The 11,448-nt window shown below is 36.3% G+C and overlaps 3 pseudogenes; 2 read left to right on the plus strand and 1 right to left on the minus strand.

Annotated features, from left to right (window-relative positions):
- The first annotated feature begins 591 nt into the window (after positions 1-591).
- LOC127207266 (olfactory receptor 4C15-like) lies at positions 592-1,526 on the plus strand (annotated as a pseudogene).
- A 3,977-nt stretch (positions 1,527-5,503) lies between these two features.
- On the minus strand, positions 5,504-6,049 carry LOC127207594 (selenoprotein H-like; annotated as a pseudogene).
- Positions 6,050-10,214: 4,165 nt separating this feature from the next.
- LOC127207273 (olfactory receptor 4C15-like) lies at positions 10,215-11,152 on the plus strand (annotated as a pseudogene).
- The last annotated feature ends 296 nt before the right edge of the window (positions 11,153-11,448 follow it).

The raw sequence follows: 11,448 nt of genomic DNA on the forward strand, positions 1-11,448 counted from the left end.
TGTTTGTGTGTGTGTGTGTGTGTGTGTGTGTGTGTGTGTGTGTGAAAAATAAGTCGTTTGAAGTTATAATCTGTTTCCTTGTATAAAATAAGTTTTAAAAGTCGTCAAGATTTTGGTGTAGAAGGAGTGCTGTAAGAAGACACTGGAAGCTACTCTTCCATGGCTCACTCCATGAAGGCTATGGGAATGATTTATAAATTCTGGTATTTTGCTCATATTTAGGTTATTGTTTCAATATTGTTTTAATATTTCTCTTGAAGAAGACTCAACAGATTTTAAAAAGCGGATACTTCCAAAATGAGATATTTATTTCTACTCACACAAGTAAAGATCTTTGTATAAAATATTTGAATTGTGACTATTTTTAAGTATTTAATAATCCATCTTTACTTCAATTCTTCAGGTTAAACAACTATAGCCTTCCAAATAATTTTTCACATTTTATTTTCAATTGGAATAGGGCTCAAACAAGTTAATTTTTAAAATATGTACCATCTTTTGATGATGATATTACAAATTAATAAGAAGAGATTTTTCTCATAACTGAGTTTTATGTTAAGAAAGTTTACTTTTATTGACTTCTTATGAATCATGCAAAACCAGAGCATTGTCACTGAATTCATACTCCTGGGCTTTCACAGAACCCGAATGTGGAAAAAGTACTATTTGTTATATTTTTATTGGTCTATCTTGCAACAATAGGAGGCAACATGGTCATTGTGGTGACCATCATCTACAGCCCTGCACTGCTGGGCTCCCCCATGTACTTCTTCTTGGCATTCCTGTCCTTCCTGGATGCGTGCACTTCTTCTACGGTCACACCCAAGATAACTATTGACTGCTTCTACAAGAGAAAGACCATCTCTTTTGACTGTTGTATGATACAACTGTTTACAGTTCACTTCTTCACTGGGGCAGAAGTTATTGTCCTGGCATCCATGGCTTATGATCGCTATGTGGCCATTTGCAAGCCACTTCACTACTCTTCCATCATGACCAGGAGGCTCTGTGGCATTTTGGTGCTGGTATCCTGGGCAGGAGGCTTTTTGCATTCTATTGTACAAATTACATTCACATTGCAGTTACCGTTATGTGGACCCAATGTCATTGATCATTACATGTGTGATTTGTTCCCATTACTGAAGCTTGCCTGCACTGACACACACATTTTTGTTATTTTGGTGTTTGCCAACAGTGGAGCTATCTGCATCATAATCTTCTCTTTATTGCTTGTCTCCTATGGTGTCATCTTGTTCTCTCTGAGAGCTCACAGTTCTGAAGGTCGGAAAAAAGCTCTTTCTACCTGTGGATCCCATGTAACTGTTGTGCTTTTGTTCTTTGTTCCATGTATATTAATATATGCAAGACCTACATCTGCTTTCTCTTTTGAAAAAAACATGCTTATATTTGTCAACGTCCTGACACCATTGCTAAATCCTGTTGTTTACACTTTCAGAAATAAGGAAATGATAAATGCCATCAGAAAACTGTGGAAGAGAGTGAGAGTGCATTCTGATAAATTTTAAAGTATTCTATTTTCAGCAGGCAAGGTAACATGGTATGTGAACATGATGATTTCAGATTTACTTTTCAGAAACTCTTCATAAGTAAACATGGATGCACAGGAGACTTGTAGGTATTGGATTTTTATTTTATTGTGGATTTATCTGCTGTGCAATGAGTTCAAGGTTCAGTGGAGACTTACTCTAAAAAATAAGGGAGAACACAATAGAAGTTTATAGCAGTGATTTCTTTTCTTTCTAAGTGAATTTTAACAGTTACAAATACTATTTACCCATCACATGTACTCACATGTGTTATAACATATACATAGGCATGCCCCCACCTCTTATATGACACCAAAAAAACAAAACACCTGGAATACCCAATGAAATGAATTAAAAATATCAATATTTTATTATGAAAATACTATGCTATAAACTCTTTCAAAGTAAGAGCAACTTTCAATACAGAGGAGAATAGTGAGAGTGAGAATTTATGTTTCTAAGTTCACATTTTAATTTTGGAAAACCCACTGAGCATTGTTATATGAAAATTGAGCTAGTTATCATTATCCTCTCATTTATTTAATTAAATATTTGAGAAAGCTTAAGTGTTTAAATGACTGTTATTGACATTGTTTAGTCAAAACTAATGACATCAATAAATAAACTAACCCAATTAGAAATAGGGTACACATCTAAACAGAGAATTCTCAACAGAGGAATAACTAATGACCAAGAAACATCTAAAAATGTTCAACATCCTTAGTCATCAGGGAAACTCAAATCAATAGGAGTCTGAGATTCCTTGTCAGAATGTCTAAGTTCAAAAAGTTAAGTGGCAGCACGTGGTGGAGAGGCTGCAGAGCAATGGGAACATGCCTTCATTGCTGGTGGGAGTGAAAACTTGTACTGTTACTGTGGTAATCAATTTTGTGGTTTCTCAGAAAATTGTGAATAGTTCTATCTTAAGACCCAGCTATACCACTTCTGGGCATATACCCAAAAGATCCTCCACACACCAGAAAAACACTATCTTCATAGCAGCTTCATTCATAATAGCCGGAAACTGAATACAACATAGATGTCCTTCAACCAAAGAATGGATAAAGAAAATAGGGTACATTTACATAATGAAATATTACTCAGCTACTAAAAAATAACATCATGAAAAGTTCAAAAAATGAATGGAACTAGAAAAGATCATCCTGAGGAAGTTATCTAGAGTCAGGAAACATTCAAGTATCTACTCACTTATAAGTGAATAGTAGCCCTAAAATAAAGGATGATCATGCTACAATCCACAGACCTAAAGGAGCCAAGTAACAAGGAGGTCCCAAGAGGGAATTCTTGAATCTCACTGAGAAAGTGTAATAGAATAGATATCAGGGGTGGATGGGGGGAGGGGTTGGAAAAGTGAGAATGAGGGATCAAGTTGTACTAGGCTAGAGGGAGAGAATGGGGTGAGGGAGAGAATTGGAATTGGTTGTGGGGGCATCTCTGAGAGGACCAAAACCTTAAGACAATGGAAACTCACAGATATTTATGTACTGACCATAGCTAAGACTCCTAGAGTGGGAGCTATGGAAACAGAAATGATCATCTCCTGTAACCAGGCAAGACTTACATTGAGGGATTTGGACTATAGCCTAGCCACAAAACCGTAGTCCCACGACTTCTCCAGCCAACAAGTTAGGCAACGGTAAAGATGAAGCAGAGATTTTAGGAATAACTACATAATGACTGGCCCAGATTGAGACCCCTGTGATGAGATTATTAATGATTATTAGTAATCTGAAATAATTAATGATATCATGCTATACTTGCCGACAGGAACCTAGTACAATCACCATCTGAGAGGCTTCTTGCAGCACCTGATAGAAGCATCAGAAAAACATTAGGCAAAGCTTGGGTATTTCTATGGGATATGGGGAGGAAAGATTGAAAGAGCCAGAGAGGTCAAGGACACCACAAGAAAACAAACAAAATCACTAACCTTGGTCCATAGGGGCCCACAGAGACTGAACCACCAAAGAGAGAGCATGCACAGGACATATCTGAGTCCTTGACACATATGCAGCAGTTGTGCAACTCTGTCTTCATGTGGGACTCTTAACAGCAGGAGCAGGAGCTTTCTCTGATGTTATTGCCTGCCTTTGGATCCCTTTCCCTTAACTGGGCTGCCTTGCCTAGACACAGTAGAAGAAGGTAGACCTAGTCCTATTGCAACTTGACATGCCATGGCTGGTTGATATCCGTGGGAGACTTTCCCATTTTTGAGGAAAAATGGAAAGGGGAATAGGGTAAGTAAAGTGAGAGGGATGTACTGGGAAAAGAAGAGGGAGTATAACCTGTGTTGCCATGTAAATTAAATTAATAAATAATAATAATAGTCAGTCTACTCTTCCTAAAAATGGAGTATATGGAGTTATTTTCATATAGAACCCTCTAAAAATTATAATAGCATAGAATATAACTTTAGATGGACATGGACACACTGTAAGTTTTGAAACAAGTGCATAGTGGCACAAAATTATGTCATGAATTCTCATGGGACCAGAAAAAGTACAAACCCTGGGGAACTAAGAATTAGTCTCACAGATTCATGATGTCTCAGAGAAACCTTTTTAAATGCCAGATGCAGTGAGTGGGTGGAAGGAATACTTAGATTCTTCATTTATTTTTTACTCAGCAACCATGATTAACACAGAACTGAAGAAGCAGAGGTAACATTCTCCACCCACATTGCCATAGCTCCTCTCAGATGTGGAAGAAGCTCGAAACAAGCAGAACATCTTGATTAAGTCTGAATGGAAAGGATGGCTGTCTTCAGGTGTATGTACAGATGTGACACTTGGTGAATCAAAGTAAGCACGTTATGTATGCATTTTTATAATTAGTGATAGTTTTTAACATCTGGATATTGTATGCTGCTCACTGTAAACTATGATCCTTTAACTTCAAAACTATCTATTCTTGTGAGAATTGTGTAGTCCCTTATGTTTAGATCACTTATCTTAGTAGAAATATTGTGACCCAAATCAATGTTTTATTAAGTGAATAAAATATTACATTAAGAGATCAGAGAATATCATTTCATAATATACAATTGTTCAAGCGTCCACAGTGCTCATATAATTTATTATAGTGCAATCTCCTTCCAATAATCCATCCCTCCTAGAAATATCTTTCTATTAATTCATTTAGATCGAGAAGGACACTTTGTCCTAATCAAAGGAAAAATCCACCAAGAGGACATCACTATCCTGAATATCTGTGCTCCAAATATTAGGGCACGTGCATTTGTAAAAGAAATACTTTTAAAGTTTAAATCACTCATTGATCCCAAAGCAACAATAGTGGGAGATCTCAACACCCCACTATCACCAATGGACAGATCCTCAAGGCAGAAATTAAATAGAGAAATAATCAAGCTAATAGAGATGATTCAAATGGACCTAATACAGACCGCCATGGCCTAAAGCTGAGCATCAATAGAATTAACAAAGCTGAGCAACAATAGAATTAACAAAAAGCCTACAAACACATGGAAACTGAACAGTGCTCTACTCAATGACAACTGAGTCAGAGATGAAATAAAGAAGTAAATCAAAGACTTTCTAGAGTTCAATGACAATGAAGACACAACATTTCCAAACATTTGGGACACAATGAAAGCAGTGATAAGAGGAAAGTTCATAGAACTTGCATTTTTTAACATTTAATGAAATTAAATGTATTATCAAATTTTACCTTTACATTAAAATAAAAAATTAGAAACCAAGCACAAATATATTTTTTCACACACTTTAACTTTTATTAAACCAATCAAAATACTTTTACAGTGCCTTGCTAGAGGGTGTCTCACAACTGAGCCATCACTTCTGGTGAGGAAAGCCGTGGCTTCAGGTACATTGCTTAAGTTTGCCTATGCACCATCATAAATGCTGCAACATCTCCAGGGACTGAAAACTCAGCGTGGGGACTCCTGCCCAACGGCCTTAGGAAAGGTACTTCTTCAATTCTTTAACCACCTCTTGTGGCTCAGGAAATTTGAGCTTCCGTGGAGGGCCCTTCTTAATACCAGTCCAGAGTTCAGCATGGCTGTTGTCCGGGCGTAGCAGCGTCACCTCGAAGCTGCCCCTCCTCGGCTTGGACGGGTTCACCTGCACAGGCAGCTCTGGGGCCTCCAGCTGCAAAGCCTGGCTCAGGGCAGCAGCGTGGCGGCCATACACGCGTCAGCTAGTGCTGCGGACACAAGGCATAGCAGATGGGGTCTCAGGCCCCGGCGACAGACAGGCCGACCTTCCCTGCCCTCGCGGACTGCCCACCGCTTACCAGTGCTCAGTGACCACAGCGGCGCCCTCCGCCACTTTCCCGCGCTTGTCCGCCCCAGACGCGGCCTTACGCTTCCTTCCTAGAGGGGCCAGGGCACCGACCCTGGGGTCCCGGCCCGTGTGGCGATGGGGCGTCGGCGGAATACAGTGACACACAACTCCAGAGTAACCGCACAAATATATTTTTCTCTTATCTTTCTGACAATACATTGATTATCTGAACATAGGCTCATGTAACTCACCATTCTGAAGCTTGCACTGAAAGGCAAAATGCGTTGAGGTTATATGAAGAATGCTGACATAAGAACCTGATACATAGTAACACCTTGTACCTTTATTATCTATAGAAATCAAATGTAAAATGTTCTAGCTCAACAAATACACACTAGTATATCTTACACAGAAGAAATATAATGTAAGAGTTTGACATAACTCATGTAGTACAGTTTTCTGATTTAAGCATGTCCACTTAGATTCCTGAATGCATTAGTGTTCTTTCTCTGAAATCTTAGGAAAAGTAAGTGGGTGAAGCTCTGATTGCCTTAGTGCTAGGATTCTGGCTTGTTCTCTCTCTTAGAACAAGCATTATCAATAGGACGTCAAAGAGCCTGCAGAAATTCATCAGAAAAGGAAGAAAGAAAGAAAAATCTCTTTCCTCTACATTTAGACATCGGAGGGCAAGTAAAGTTGAATCCTTTAGCGAAATCAGGAGTAATATTGTGGTCAGCGGTAAGATTAGTTTTTTGAAATGAACGTATTTTTCAAAAAGTCAACAAAATGAGTCTGGTTAGCTACAGACACAAGAAAGGTGTTTAACTTCCAGTATTTCAATTACAGTAACGGCATGTTTATCTCTAATAAACTCTATCATATTAAGCTTCCTTCTAGAAAATAGAATGTATTTATAATCCTGGGGAGTGAATTATTAATGTCCCTCTCATATTCTCATTCTCACTTAACAATGTTTTTAAATGCCTCTTTTTATATTTTATACTTAGGTTTTTATTTGTAGTATCATGTAATAGTAATTTGTAATAGTCTTAATTATGTATCATAGCTCTTACTATTGTTTTATATTTTTCTTTTAATATTTACACAGTGCAACACATTATATGGTAAAAGCTTCTCAGCTCCCTTAATATTTAGAATAGAAGTTTAGGGAAGAGCTCTGTTTGAAAAATAAAAACATACTTAAAGTTCTTTATAATATCTAATATATGTCCTACATTTACTGAATTAGTAAAGTGCTGTTAAAGTTGTAATTAAGTTTAAAGTGTTATTTTTATAAAGACATTTTCTTTTGACTGATTCAATATCTTATTTGACATTTACATGTATTCATTTATCAAGATAATGAAAAAACATGTGAACATTTACCTCATCTTAACAGCAAATTTTACTTATATTTGGATACATTTTTACTATTATCCTTTTAAAACTGTATTTACTTTTCAAATTGAAATATTCAAGTAACATTCTTTTTTCCTTTTCTCCCTCTAACCCACCCTTTGTCTTTGCTTCATCCTTTTCATATCTTCTTTTTCACCACCTCTCAGACTGATGGCCCTTTAAAAACTAATATCGTTAGATAATATATAAATGCAAAAATTTAAAGCTACAACCTGTGCATTCTGTTGATTATTGCAGGGTTTTGAATTATATCAGGGCTGACCACTTGCTATTTGACACCTAACTGAGAGCTCATTCTTGGGAAAGAGTAATTCTAACTTCTTTAGCAGTCATTATTTGCATGTGTTCTTTGTCTAAAGGTGGGGCCGAAGAGCCTTCTCCTTCCACATTAGCATGACTATTGCTGTCTTCTCCATTAGTCAGGTCTCATTTAGGCAGCCATATTGCTGAGACAACATAGGTGTAGCTTCTCTGCCATTTCTAGGAAACACATCTCACAGTAGAGTTTCTTGTACTGTAATTCTTACAATTTTTATGTACCTCCCCAAAAATGTTCCCTGAACCTTAGCTGTTGAAAGTGTGTGGTAGCTGTATCTGTTGGAATTTGGTTCTCCATGATTAGTCTGTCTGTATATTTTGATTGGTTTTTTGTAGTGGTCTCATTTGCTGCAAAGAAAAACTTCATTGGTGAGGGGTGAGTTCTACACTTACCCATGTTTTAAGGATAATTTTTAGTATTCAGTTAGGAACTGAGCTGGTCTAGCAAAGAAGTGATAATAAAATTTCCTCTGAGACACTAGTTGGCTAGTAAATGGGCATAATTTTGCTCCTATTGAATTTAGTCTTTAAGTTCAATTAGAGAGCTGCTGGCTATTGCTAAAATAAGAGTGCCTCATTATTCTTCTAGCGTGTCTTACCACATTGGTCATTGTTGTCCTTAAGAATCAAACTGATTATGACTATTGATTGCTATTCTACCTTGCAGCTTGACAAACAAGTTCTGGTCTAATGAAAAATAATATTCCTGGAGGTTTTCAGGTCATCTAAAGCTTATATCTTACTATTATCCTTTTTATTTTGCAGTATTCAATTTAGATTAATAATGTATCTTGTGTCTAATTGGCATATCTTTTAACTGTTCCAAAATATAATCATAAACCATAAGTACACTGTACTCCCATTTCATATATTTTAATGATAATGAACATTAGGATGCTAAAACAGTACATCATTGTAGATTAAGTGTTTGTGGCTGGGTTGGTGTTTATGTTTCTCTTTTCATATTGTCAAAATATGTTCCTCTATAAAAGGTGCTGAGTCATAGGTTTGAGACCTCTATGTAGGCATTGACTCAACTTCTCCATCTTTAATGCATTGTGTAGATTTTCCGAGTAATATTGTCTTTCTTTTGAATTGTTGTCATTAAGATTACTACGATGTTTCTTTTTTATACAATTGCATTATTTTTACTCATAGATTTATTTTGCCAAGAAATATGTATAGTATCTATGTATGTATTTATATGTATGCATTTATAAATCAGGCAATACTCACAGACTGAAATATTATTTATAATGAAATTCAGTTGTGTAGATAGGAAAGGAAACAAAAGGCCTTTGAAACTCTGAGTAGGAGGGCAAATGAATGCAAGATATAGAATATTCCCTTAATTTCTATTAAAGAGCCTACTATGTGTAAAGCATAGATTTTTCATAAATGAATGTCACCTAGAACTTTTAGGTTATGTGATCCTGAGAAACATTTTCACATATTTGATTTGTTTTTTTTTTCTGATCTTTGGAAATGAGCAGTTAAGCTCTTTATGAAAATGTTTATAATAAGCTTGCATAGTTTTCCAATCATATGTCTTATCAAACACTTGCTTAAATAACTTAGCATAGTATCAGCAAGTAATATAATTTTGTCTCGGGTTTCCAAAATTAACTCAATAAATAATTTCTCTTTTTCAGTTATGTGATATAATCAATTTTCCTATGTGAGGTTTTGGTCCATCACCTTCTGAATCTTCATCATTTACTGTTGCCTTTGTCAAGATATCTCATTCACATAGGAACAAAGTAAGAAGTTGCTTTCATGCTAATTCAGAGAAGGAGAATAGAAAGAACAATTATTAGTGCTGCAATAACAGATAAACAATCTCACTCTTCACCACGTTGATTCCACGGAGACCACGTGGTTCTTGGAACACATGCCTCTTAAAATCCCAGGTTGATTGTTTCTCGTTTCCTTGGTTTATACTTATATTTGAACATCAGACAAATTAAAAAGTAACAATGGCATATACTGTTAACCATGAGCTTGAGACCACAGCAGAAGACTTTTTGGGGGGTGTATTTCTTAGATTTAATGGCAACAGGATTATTTTCATAAAGTTATGGTCACACTTTAAAGTGCAAATATAACCCTTTCAACACACACATGTTTATTTGAAGTTACAATATATTTCATATGTTTAAACAAAATTCAAATGTAGTCAATATTTTGGTGTGTGCTCAAATGTACATTTTGCCTCTTCCTCTATTTCTGTGTAGGGCAGTGCTCTGACAAGTCACTGCAGGCTACTTAACACTGGTCTTTTATTCACACCAAGGCTATGATTTAAAAATGTCCTTTAATATTCATTTCAAGAAAACCAAAAAGATTTTTACAAAAGGTGATGATTCAATGTTACACCATTTTTCTCCACTCATACAAGTGGATGTATTCATAATTGAAATTTGATACATGGCTTCTTTAAAATAATCAATAATTTATCTTTTCCTCAATTCAGGTTGCATGACTATATCCTTCATTTTTCTAATATTCTATTTTAAATTGCAATAGGCTCAATCAAGGAAACTATATCCAGTTTACATAAGGATATATTATCTCACTGATGGAAGTCTTTTTTCATATATGAAGTTTTATGGGAAAAAAGTTTATTTGCATTGTCTTCTGGAGAATCATGCAAAACCAGAGTTTTGTTACTGAGTTCATAATCTTGGGGCTTTCTCAAAACCCAAAAGTTTGAAAAAATATTGTTTGTTGTATTTTTATTGGTCTATCTTGCAACTATTGGGGGCAATATGATAATTGTGGTGACCATCATCTACAGCCCTGCACTGCTGGGCTCCCCCATGTACTTCTTCCTGGCGTTCCTGTCCTTTCCTGGATGCATGTGTTTCTACTACTGTCACACCCAAGATGATTATAGACTTCTTATATGAGAAGAAGACCATCTCCTTTGGCTGTTGCATGACACAACTGTTTTCAGTGCATTTCTTTTCTGGGGCAGAAATGATTGTCTTAGCATCTATGGCCTATGACCGCTATGTGGCTATTTGCAAGCCCTTGCACTACTCTTCCATTCTTACCAGGAGCTTCTGTAGCATTCTGGTGGCAATATCCTGGGCAGGAGGCTTCTTGCATTCTATCATACAAATTATATTTACATTACAGTTGCCTTTATGTGGACCCAATGTCATTGATCATTACATGTGTGACTTGTTTCCATTGCTGAAACTTGCCTGCACTGACACTCATATATTTGTCCTTTTGGTCTTTGCTAACAGTGGGGCTATCTGCATCATAATCTTCTCCTTGTTGATCGTCTCTTATGGTGTCATTTTGTTCTCTCTTAGAGACCACAGTTCTGAAGGCCAACGTAAAGCTCTCTCCACTTGTGGAGCTCACGTTACTGTTGTAGTTTTGTTCCTTGTTCCATGCATATTAATATATGCACGGGATACATCTGCATTCTCCTTTGAGAAAAATACACTTATATTTGTCAATGTCTTGACACCGTTGCTAAATCCTATGGTTTACACTTTTAGGAATAAGGAAATGATAAATGCCATGAGAAAAATGTGGAATAGAATTAAAGGGTTTTTTGTTAGATTTTAATATTGCTTTTACACTGTTGGAGAGATGAATCAATGAATAAGGACACTTACCATAGCAACATGCAGATATGAGTTTTATTTTCCAGAATTGATCTCAGAGTCCAAGCATGCAAGCTCACTTTATTCTAGTACTAGTGAACAAATTTGTGAATACCATGGCTTTACTTCACTGAAGACATATTTGACAGTGAGTAGCTCAAGTTTCAGCGGAGTCCTGCCTTAAGACAATAAGGTATACAATGCTATAAGTGCTCATAGTCAGTCCTTCTTTTGGCTCTGCATGCATGTTCATGAACA

This window comes from Acomys russatus, chromosome 24 (assembly GCF_903995435.1).
Source record: "Acomys russatus chromosome 24, mAcoRus1.1, whole genome shotgun sequence".
Taxonomy (NCBI): Eukaryota; Metazoa; Chordata; class Mammalia; order Rodentia; family Muridae; genus Acomys; species Acomys russatus.